This window comes from Tamandua tetradactyla, chromosome 5 (assembly GCF_023851605.1).
Source record: "Tamandua tetradactyla isolate mTamTet1 chromosome 5, mTamTet1.pri, whole genome shotgun sequence".
Classification (NCBI taxonomy): domain Eukaryota; kingdom Metazoa; phylum Chordata; class Mammalia; order Pilosa; family Myrmecophagidae; genus Tamandua; species Tamandua tetradactyla.
The window spans coordinates 81,648,662-81,659,223 of NC_135331.1; the positions used below are offsets into that span (position 1 = coordinate 81,648,662).

The following is a 10,562-nucleotide window of genomic DNA, read 5'->3' on the forward strand; positions in this document are numbered from 1 at the left end:
CAGGCTCCAGGGCCAGGTCCCCGCTTGCCTACGCCGGGGCTCATCCCAGACCTGGCTGCAGGGCGGCCCGGGCTGGCCCCCGAGGACTGGGGGTTCAGGGCCACGCGAAACCGCTGCCCCAGGGGTCTCCAGGTCAGCCCTTACTGGAAGTCCTGGAGGGAGTCACGGGCCGACCTAGCGGAGGGTCATGTTACGCCGCCTGGACAATCCCGGCCTCTACTACTTTGCTCCAAGTTTGGCTAGGTTGGTTACCGGCAGGATTGCGAGACAGGTCAAGGGAGCGAGAATGCGCCGAGCGCACAGGAAGGATTTATGGATTTGGAAGGGTACCTGCTCTTAAGAAAGTTACTAACCAATTGGACAGGTAAGACATCATGGGAGGGAGGAGACAGGAAATAAAGCAAACAATCCAAAAAATCACACCAAGACTCAGCTAGGAGTGCGTGTGTGTTGTAGTACAGGGCCACCGTGAGCGGACCCGCTGTCACCATCACCGCCAGCACCCTCCCTCCACCCCAAACACAGGCATAAGTTACCACATCATCCTCTTAACTCCATGGCTTTGCAGTTCTAATAAAAGCAACAGAACTTTGGCAACTCCGGAAGATCTCCTGGCACTTCCTGGGGTTCCCAGAGCTTTACCAAGGCAGATGCCTGGCCACCACAGAACATTCATCCATTCACTCCACCAGCAGCATACGAGTGTGTCAAGCTCCTTGCTTAACTCTGGAGAAATTGCCTTGCAAAATAGGGCAGATCTGCTTCATGAAACGACTGAAAATGAACCATATCTATGAATGTTGTCCAGGAATTCATCTAGCCTTTGACCTGAAATAGTTACTAACACCTAGGGCCTTGATGAAGAGGGTTTGCTATATCTCTCACCCCACTCTGTTCTGCTTTACCGAAGTAATAGCTCATGGGTTTTCTTAAGCAGTTTTTCCTAATTGCCAACTGAAGGGGACAATTCTTAGTTATTTTCCTTGACCTCTCTACTGAGTTTGAATACCCGAGTTTCCCCTCTACATCATTTTCTATGACTCCACTTTCTTCTACATCTCCTTCCTCTACGCCCACTGTCCTTTGTCAGCTTGACTCCTTGGCTCTTAGTGCTGAGCTTTGCAGGAGAACCAGCCCTGAACTTCTTTCCTGAATACAACCTGTGTCTTGCCACCATGCACATTCCCACAATGTCAGCCACTACTTACATCCCGAGGGCCCTGGATATGTCCAGTTCCTATGAGGCAGGTCTAAACACTAATCCTAGGCATTCCACAGGCCCATCAAGCTGGACAGAGCCTGAAGCTTCTCCCAAAACCTGCTTCTCCTCCTGTCTTTCCACCAGATCATCCAAACTAGAAGTCAGAGTATCATCTAGAGCTCCCTTCATCTAATGTCACCAAATCTCGTCAGTTTTACCTCCTAAATATCTTTTGAATCTGCATTCCACCCTCCACTCTACAGCCAAACCTTTATCCTAGCTCTCCTCATACCATCAGCAACCTCTTAATTAATCTTCTCTCCTCTACCTTTTCCGCACCACTCCAAACTTGTCTTTCTAAAATGTAAATCTGAATTTGTTCCTTAAAATTCTTCAATGGCTCCATAAATGTGAAACTCATTGGTGTGGCATATAAGGCTCTCCCCATGCAATCTGTCCACTCACCCTTGTCATTGCCTACCACCCTCCATGCAAATGCACCTTGTGCCATTCTTCTTCACATCCCTCTGCTTTCTCTCGTGTGTTCTCCCTGGCACACTAGCCAACCCTGACTGCAGGCTTTCCATGTGCCAAGCACTGTTCTCAGTACATACTAACTCAGACAATCCCCACCTTTACCCTGTGAGCCGTGCCCATTGGTCATGCCCATCCTGCAGAGCTGGGAACTGAAGCCCAGAGAGGGTATATAACAAGACCATGGCTTCACAGCTCATCAATGCACAGTTGGGATTTAAATCCAGGCCATCCAGTCACAGTGCCTGATCTCTTAACCAGGACACTGTACGAGTTACCGGTACCAGGCGTTCCAGTCTAAGGCCATCCTGTCTGTGACGGGCTCCTGACCACGTCCCTGGACCCAGCAATTAGGTGTGGTCTGTTCGGCACTTCCATGACCTCTTGTTTACACTTAGATTATACTTATGACATCGTATGGCAGTGGTTTGCTTTCATGACCACCTCCTCTCTTCCCTAGATCTTCCAAACCAGAGATGGTTGCAATGTCTCCGTGTCAAAGCAGTTGCCTGGTGTATACGACATATGCTGGGCTACACAGTAAAAGTTAGTTGAATAAATAAATGTTTAAAAAGGAGAAATCTAACTGACATCTGTCTGTCTTTTGGGCTTCCGAATATGCCAATTATTGTTTGTTATTATAATGGAATGTCTGCCATCCTTGGGAGATGTACATTATGCTGTATATTCAGATTATAGATGTAGTAGCAACTGTACCCCTTCCTGCATTTCTGAGCTACAAGTACTGAATGTGAAATGAATTATTGCTCAGTCGTCATTATTGAGAGAGAAACATATTTGTTGAAATTGTCCTGTATTTTTTAAATGGAAAAGAATCCTCAAGATAAAGCATAAATTACAATATTTGATTAACAAAATAATATTAACATGGTCATATCACTTTTTGTCGTGAGGTTCCAAATAGTTGTCTGATTTTTTTAAGAATGGTATTTCTAATGATTATTTTTTATAGTTGCAATCAATACAATAATAAGAAATAAGATGTAAACATCTAGCTAAAATTCTCTATTTATGCATACCTGTACACCTACATATAGATTCACTGCATACTTACAGCTACACAGACAAATTAATATGTAGTATTTGCAGAATGTCATTTTTTCAAAGTAAAGCATCCTGTTTGAAAAATCTTGCTGCAGACGCTTAAAAAGTCATGTTAAGGTAAATAATATTCACTGATAAAATAGTTACAGTTCTATTTAAAGAAACATGTAAAAGTAAGGATTTCAAATTTTAAAAACCTGTCTTTCACCAAAAGAGAAAGAGCAAAAGTTATCTGAAAAGACAGACTGCTGACATTTCTGGTAAATCATTGAGCTAAAATTAAGTGTGCAGGGCACGTGCAGTTGGAAGTTACGGTGTGGGGTGCACAGGCAGCCCACCCTCCACAGCTGGATGGACTCAGATTTGCCCAGCACTTACATACAGGCACTATCAGATTGATGCTTCCCACTGCTTATAAATAGGCACAATTAAATGAGATTGACCAATGCAACGTATTTAGTTTGCATAAAACATGGCATTAGGTTGTATGAATCCAGAATTACAATAACATTTTAAGGGTGAAAGGCAGAATTGGACATCAGGGTCAGGGTGGGCCCTAGGGAAGCCACAGGGATGAACCACGCAAAGCTTTGGCCCGAGTTGTGCCAGACTCACCGACAGAGTGGGGGGACTGAACACCTTTGGCTGCCCCCTCCCGGGCAGCAGTTACCATGAAGCCCAAGGCCTGAGTGCCTGGGACACTTCCTCCCACACCCTAGGCCCCTTGAAGAGGAGCCCTTGATCAGGGACCATGGGATAAACTCCAGGGACTGTCCTTTGGAAACTGGGCACCAGGATCCCCTTTGCACAGAAGAGCCACCAAAAGGCATCTTCCAGTGGGTCACTTTCTAAATCGGAAAGTGGGAATATTCACCAGAGCCAGTCTGTCACTTCAGGGTACATCTGGGTCTGCTGATGGCAGCTGCTCCCCAATCATGGTAGAGGGACAGACATGCAGTACAGCAGGGACTGCAGGGCAGCAGCGGACACCTTCGCCATCACTGATGATGTCACAATGTCCCACTGTGCTGCCCTGGGTGTGGGTCCTGGACTCGCTGCCCAGCCTGGCTGCGTCCCTCCTGCATGTGACCACGTCCTGGGCCACAGTGTCATTCTCAAGAGTGCTGGTCAGTTGCAAAGAGTGACTTCATTGAGGCCGTAGAGGCTGAAACAATTCCACAGATCGCAGCAGGTTTCATGATCCAAGAGAATCCTGGGGATGTCTCTGAATACTTTTGGTAACTTCACCAAGACGGTTTCCACTGAGATGAGAGGAAATGCTGGCATCGAGTCACACCACTTGCCTGTATTTATTCTGTGAATAATAAATACTGAGGCACACAAATGTGTTGGGTACGCAGTACCGCTATTTCAAAATGAGAAGAGTGGGTTGAATTGTAACAAGTGTCCATCAATCCCTACATTTGTTTGATTCTTTCCTGGTAGATTATTGTGAGCTGGTTTCAAAGACCAGGAAAATATAACCAGTCTTGTTCACTCCCTCCCTCCCTCATCCCTTTCTAAGTATACGAAGTGCTTAAGCCAACACTAATATAATGCAAGCCACATATATGTAATTTTAAATTTCCTGCTAGCAACACTTACAAAGTAAAAAAACAGAAACTTAGTTTCACCTGTTTAAAAATACTTTTAACTCAAGCTATCCAAAATATTAACATTTCAACTTGTACTCAATATAAAAAAAAATTGAGATATTTTATGTACTTTTATTTCATGGTAATTCTTAGAAACCTAGGGGTATTTCACCCTTGCAGCACACCACAGTTTGGACCAGCCACATTTCATGAGCTTGGAAGCTATGTGTGGCTGGTAGCTGCTGTTTTGGACAGCACAGGCCCCAGTAGTGGCTGGCCGGGAGTAGATGTCAACAAGCAGGAGTAATAAGTTTTACCTCCAGCATAAATAAAAAATAAACCTGAAATATTTATACATAGCCGATAGTAAGCAAACAAATATTTAGCATTTGGGAAGCTAACATGGTTCAATTGAAGTAGTAAGAATGACCCTTTAAAAATACTTAACTGGATAAATATTTTCAGTATGTCTAGTAAACTACAAAATCATACTGTGCAAATTTATAGAGGTCGACCAATTGCCAATCATTTGCCTGATACTGAACATGTCATCTTGTTAAATGTGATTTCTACACAAGGGTTTTTCCATCAAAATAAGACATGAAACACTGAGACACATCTCACAGGCACTTTGGAGTTTTGGGTTTTTTTTTTTTCAGGGTTATGCAGGTACACAAGTAATGTCATTTTCTCCATTTCCCTCAAGAAATGTCACCCATTTCGAAGAAATTATTTGGCCTGGGTGAAGAGAGGAGAGTTTGGAGAAAGGGAAGATTTCTGAAAAGATTATAAGATTAAAAAAGTTAATATCAGGGCCAGGTAAGCACACAGCACTGTGAAAGAGGGAAAAAAATAATAAAATAAGAAATGCTAATATTTTGAGGATACATTTACAAAAAGAAGAAATCCGTGAAGGAGTCTAAAAGTGAAGCCAATGCAAGTTAATGTGCTGTGGGATATGAGTGTTACTGGACAAAGGCAGTGAATTGTTTTGCCCGGTGAGCTCAATTGATCAATTCCTGAGACACAGGGGTTTCAAAGAGAGAAAAAGTTTATTACTAGGAAGGGTGTAGAGGTCAGAGTTACGGGATCATTCTGGAAGCAGGACCAGTCTTTAAGCCAGGTCTAAAAGGATTCAAGCCACTGTCTTTAGTGATGACAAGACTCTAACTTTATGACTATCCTTCATTTTTAGCCATTTATTCATTTTATCAACTTTAGAGTCTTGTCATCACTAAAGACAGCCCCTAGTGTTTATTAATGAAAGGTCCTGGGTCAGCCCAGAACTAATCCAGTCCAAGTCCAAAGTTACCCTGATCACCGAGACTGGATCTAACCAAAGTGGGCCCACCTGACATGTGCAGAGGTTAGATTTTAACCTACAAGTCACCTAGATCTCATTAAAATAGTAAAAATCACACTCGTCATCATATTAAGGCTGCCATTTTCTTACACAATTAAGCAGGTAATCAATCAATCCGTGCATGCTTAATAATCAGGTCACCTCTAATCACATCACTTGGGGCCCCTGTGCTCCTTACCCTAACCCCTGGCCACCTTTTCTCTAATAAAGCTACCTGACTTACTGTGGTTCAGGAGACAGACTTTGCACTACTAAGCCATCTGCTCTCCTACTATGTGCCTAGTAATAGTTCTTTCTCTCTTTGAAACCCCAATGTCTCAAGAAATTGGTCATTAGAGCACATTGGGCAAAATAATCCATCACCTTTGTCCGGTAACACTTGAGGGAACTCTTCAGGACATTTGAGCAAGAGGTGATTTGGCAAAGTTCTTTTAAGATAAAATATGGGATGGAAGCTATGATCTGACCAGAGGTGGGTGAAAGGAAAGGGCTGTGGTCACAGATCACCATTTTGAAATTCAGTGAAAAATTTTAGAGAATTTAAAGAGATAACCTTGATTTTTCTTTTTTATTGTGTAATGTAGCATATATACAAAAAAAGCTACACATTTCAAAGTACAATTTTAACAAGTGATTATAGAACAAATTTCAAAATATGCTATGGGATACAGTTTCACAATTTCAGATCCCTTGATTTTGATGTCAGCCTGGACATGGAGAGAGGGCAGGGGCAAGGGTTTTGACAGAAAGGAAGCATGAAGGCCATGGTCAGTTCTGAGCTTTTGGGAGAGCTGATGACAGCACAATTGGCAGATCAGGTCTGGCTAGAAAGAACAGCTAGTGGGAAAAGTTAAGGGAGAGGAAGGGATTATCTTCATTCCTGATCAATAGGATACAGCTTTACAGAGTAATAGCATAGCTGTGACATGCGTAAGAGAGCACTTTACTCAGTCAGTGAGCAAATGCGACAGGGCTACATGCCTCGGAGGAGGTCTGTGGCACCAGAGTTCCCTGGTGAACTATCACGGAGCCAGGTGTTCCATTTGTCTGGTTGGTTTCATGGCTGAGAAATGTGTAAGCTTAGAGTCTAATCCTTCAGATGGATGCCATTTAAAAGAAGGAATAAATAGTATTTTGGAGGCAATCATGGAGTCACTGAAGTTGGAATTTATTTTTCCTGTAATGTTATCTTTAAATTCAATCCCATTGGCATTTTATTTTTCATATTTTTATTATTTTGATATCAATGACAAACTAAGGAGGGTTTGAGCCTCAACTCCCCTGGCAGTGAAAAGAAGAGTTTAGGTTAAATAAATTCTTGGTGTCCTTCCAGCTGCAAATCCAGCTTTCATTAAAATTCCAGAAACTTTAATTGTTCTTATTCAGTCATATGTTGACTCATTCATTGAACACCTACTTCCCAACCACAGTTTGAAGTCCGAGAAATATAAAGAGAAGAGCACATTGCTCTGCAGACCCCTCCAGCTTAACCATCAACCCCAGGAGCTTGGAATCAATCAACATGGGAACTATAGGAGGTGGCAAAGTGTCTCTGGAGAGACAGTGTAAGCACTGCGTCCTGCGGTACCCAGAGGAACTATGGGCAGAAGGGAGGCTGCAGTAGCTGGAGAGCTTGCTTGAACCACACTCGAGTATTTTTTGGCATATTTCTTAACCTCCCTGACTCTCAGTTTCTTCTTTGGTAAAATAGAGGGGGTAATACTTAACCAGGTAATGAAAACTGTGGCTGGCTTTTTGTTCCTGATTCCTAGGAGGCAACCTTGCAGTTTCCCAAGTGATGGGAGTGTCTTCATAATTTATGATGGGCCCTGCAACCCAAACCAGATAGTTTATGCAAAGGAAAGGACTCAGGACTGGGGTTGGCCATGCTAGAAAGACCAGCCATGTTAGAGGGTTGGAGACTTTGAGCTGTGTGATATCAGCCCAACCTCCAGTAAGGAAAGAGGGTCTAGAGATTGAGTTCAACCGCGGGGCCGATGATTCAACCAAAGGACCTCTTCTTTGCTCTATGGATCTCTTCCTTAGGCTTTTTCAAATGTGTACCCTTTTGCTATAATAAAACTGCAGTCATAAATGTAGCACTTTCCTTAATGTTGTATTTTTCTAGTGAAATATCAAACCTGAGGGTAGTCATGGGAACTCCTGAATTTGTAGCCAGTAGGTCAGATGTAGGGGTGGCCTTGGGGATCCTCCAACTTGTGGTTGGTGTTGGAAGTGAAGACAGTTTTATGGGGCTGTTCCCTCAGACTCTGTATTAGGATCCCAACTCCTCGCAATACCGCATCATATTGTTGTGGAAATTAAATGAAGCCAGTTCCCTGGCCTACCACATCCGCTTTGTCCTGTGAGATTTCTGGTAGCCTACTTCGCTGCTCTGAGAGCACTCACTGCGGCCGTCCCACCCAAAAAGGAGGCAGCGAGTCAATGATTCAGTGGACATCGTCATGCCCAAGAATAAAGGTAAAGGAGGTAAAAATAGGAGTAGAGGTAAGAATGAGAATGGATCCCAAAAAAAAGAGTTGGTGTTTAAAGAAAATGGACAAGAATATGCACAGATAATCAAAATGTTGGGAAATGGATGATTAGAAGCAATGTGTTTTGATGCTATAAAGAGGTTATGTTGTATCAGAGGAAAATTGAGAAAAAATGTTTGGATAAATACCTCAAACATTATATTGGCTGGTCTTCGGGACTATCAGGGTAACAAAACTAATGTGATTTAAAAATACATTGCAGATGAAGCTGAAAGTTTGAAAGCACATGGCGAGCTTCCAGAGCATCCTAAAGTAAATGAAACAGCTACATTTGGTCCTGGAGATGATGACGAAATCCAGTTTGATGACATAGGTGATGATGATGAAGACATTGATGATATCTAAATTTAATTCAGCATTTTACATTACAGTTTTTCTAAGGATTGTTCTACAGTTTGGATTTTGGTTATCACCTATTAAGAAAACTAAACTTTCATTTAGCAGAAGTATAGTTTGTTAAAGCAAGTTTAATGTTTGGTTTAAAGTATTTATTACATTCCTTTAGAACTTATGATGCTGAAATATTTCAAGTAAAATGTTAACCCACTTTGTTCTTTTGATGTTAGGGAACTTAAGGGTCAATATCTACTGTTGTAAAAAGGAAATTCCTTTTCTATTGAGACCACTTACAGCAAATAGGTGTATTAAATAAATGTATTAAGATGAGTCGTAGTATGAATAAGTGTACCGTACAGATCTGTATGTTCCAGCCAACTAGATATTCTCTTGTGATTTTTATAAAATTTAAGGAAGGCAGAAATCTGCACCTGATGTCAGTGATTGGGGTATTTTCATATATAGGTAGCCATGTGTATTTTATACTCACTTTGATATCTCATATATTCATTAAAACTTTTTTTGTTGTCACTTTTATTTGAAAAACAAAACAATTCCAAAGTGCAGATTTTAGAACATGGTTTGAATAGCAGTTTTCAGTGTGCAAGATTAGTAGCTGCAGATACTAAATTAATAATTAATTATCTTGACTTCGGAAATATGGATACATTAGTTGTCAGTGTTTTTACTTAAAGACAGAGCCAGTTTCACAAACGAAAGACAGATTTGATGGCAAGACACATAGAATATTTTTACTATGCAAAAAGTTCATAGATGCAATTTTGTTTTTAAGAGACATGCATTTTAAGCTATAAATTGCAGTTGTGAATGTTATAAATTAGAAATGTATAATGAAAGTTAATTTTACAATAACTTTTATAAATTAAGCATTTCTCAAACTGTTAAGCCTGGGGAAGAGGGAGCCCCCAACTTAATGAAAAGATGTTCTCTAATTTCTGAATGGAAGAGCCACAGCTGAGATCTATAATAAAGAAAATGTCATGTCAAATATAAAAAAAAGAATGAAATGAAGCAGCACATGTGATGCCATGAGAGGCACGTGGCAGCAATGGTTGTTCATCCCAGAGGAATTAACAAATGAACTGGGTTGAGAAGAACAAGTAACAGTGATGCTCAAGCTAAGGTGATAGGTTTGTTTTCAGAAGAGGAAAAGTAATGTAAAATATTTACATCCTATTGCATTTGGACATCTCTTTAACCAAATGGAGAATGTAATTGTTCTTTATGTTCCGTAGAATAAAAATAACACAAGTGAACGATGGTCAGAACACATATTAAGGTTACACATGGAAGGAAACACTAGATAGATCATTAGTTCCCTCCTTTTTTGGCAAACACTAGGTCAAAACACAGATTCTACCTATACTTCCTATGGTCTGGCATCTGGAGACACCTTAACTGGTAGAACCAGTTTGATTTGTTCTATAGATTTGCGGTTCATTATCACATTTCTTCCCCAAATCTCAAAAGACTATATTAGGAAGTGGAGATGATGGTTGGTAACTACTCAGGAAGAATTTTTCACTCCATGCAGTCTGCTGAAGTGAAGGAGAAGGTGGCAACTTCCTCCTCTCCTGTCTGTGGTCAGCGGGTGGTTGGACCTGAGGCCACAAAGTCCTGTCATGCCATCTGTCTCTGTTCATGTCTGTAATAGGCATCAGGGTGAATAGAGGACCTTGGAAAGTTCCCCAGTTGAGACATGCCTATATTTTGGTGGTCAAACCAATAGATAACATCTGGTTTGTGCTTTAAAAATAACCTATGAACACTGTTTCTCAAAAGAAAAAAAGGAACATTCGAACTAAATACAGATATAAAATAATGCAAATTTCATTTGTACATATCCGTAGAAGCAAATCAAATAGATTTCAGTTCCAGAATAAAACTACAGA

The 10,562-nt window shown here is 41.3% G+C and overlaps 1 protein-coding gene and 1 pseudogene across 3 annotated transcripts in view; one reads left to right on the forward strand and one right to left on the reverse strand.

The window, feature by feature from the left end:
• Positions 1-3,825, reverse strand: part of DCUN1D1 (defective in cullin neddylation 1 domain containing 1) — a 58,228-nt gene extending 54,403 nt beyond the window's left edge. The window contains exon 1 of one of the 3 annotated variants that reach the window (XM_077161155.1): positions 3,675-3,825. The gene's annotated coding sequence lies outside the window, so the exon portion shown is untranslated. Of the gene's footprint in view, positions 1-3,645 lie in introns of all 3 variants that reach the window. The other 2 variants (XM_077161156.1, XM_077161154.1) reach the window with 2 other exon arrangements.
• A 4,341-nt stretch (positions 3,826-8,166) lies between these two features.
• LOC143682550 (eukaryotic translation initiation factor 1A, X-chromosomal-like) lies at positions 8,167-8,749 on the forward strand (annotated as a pseudogene).
• The last annotated feature ends 1,813 nt before the right edge of the window (positions 8,750-10,562 follow it).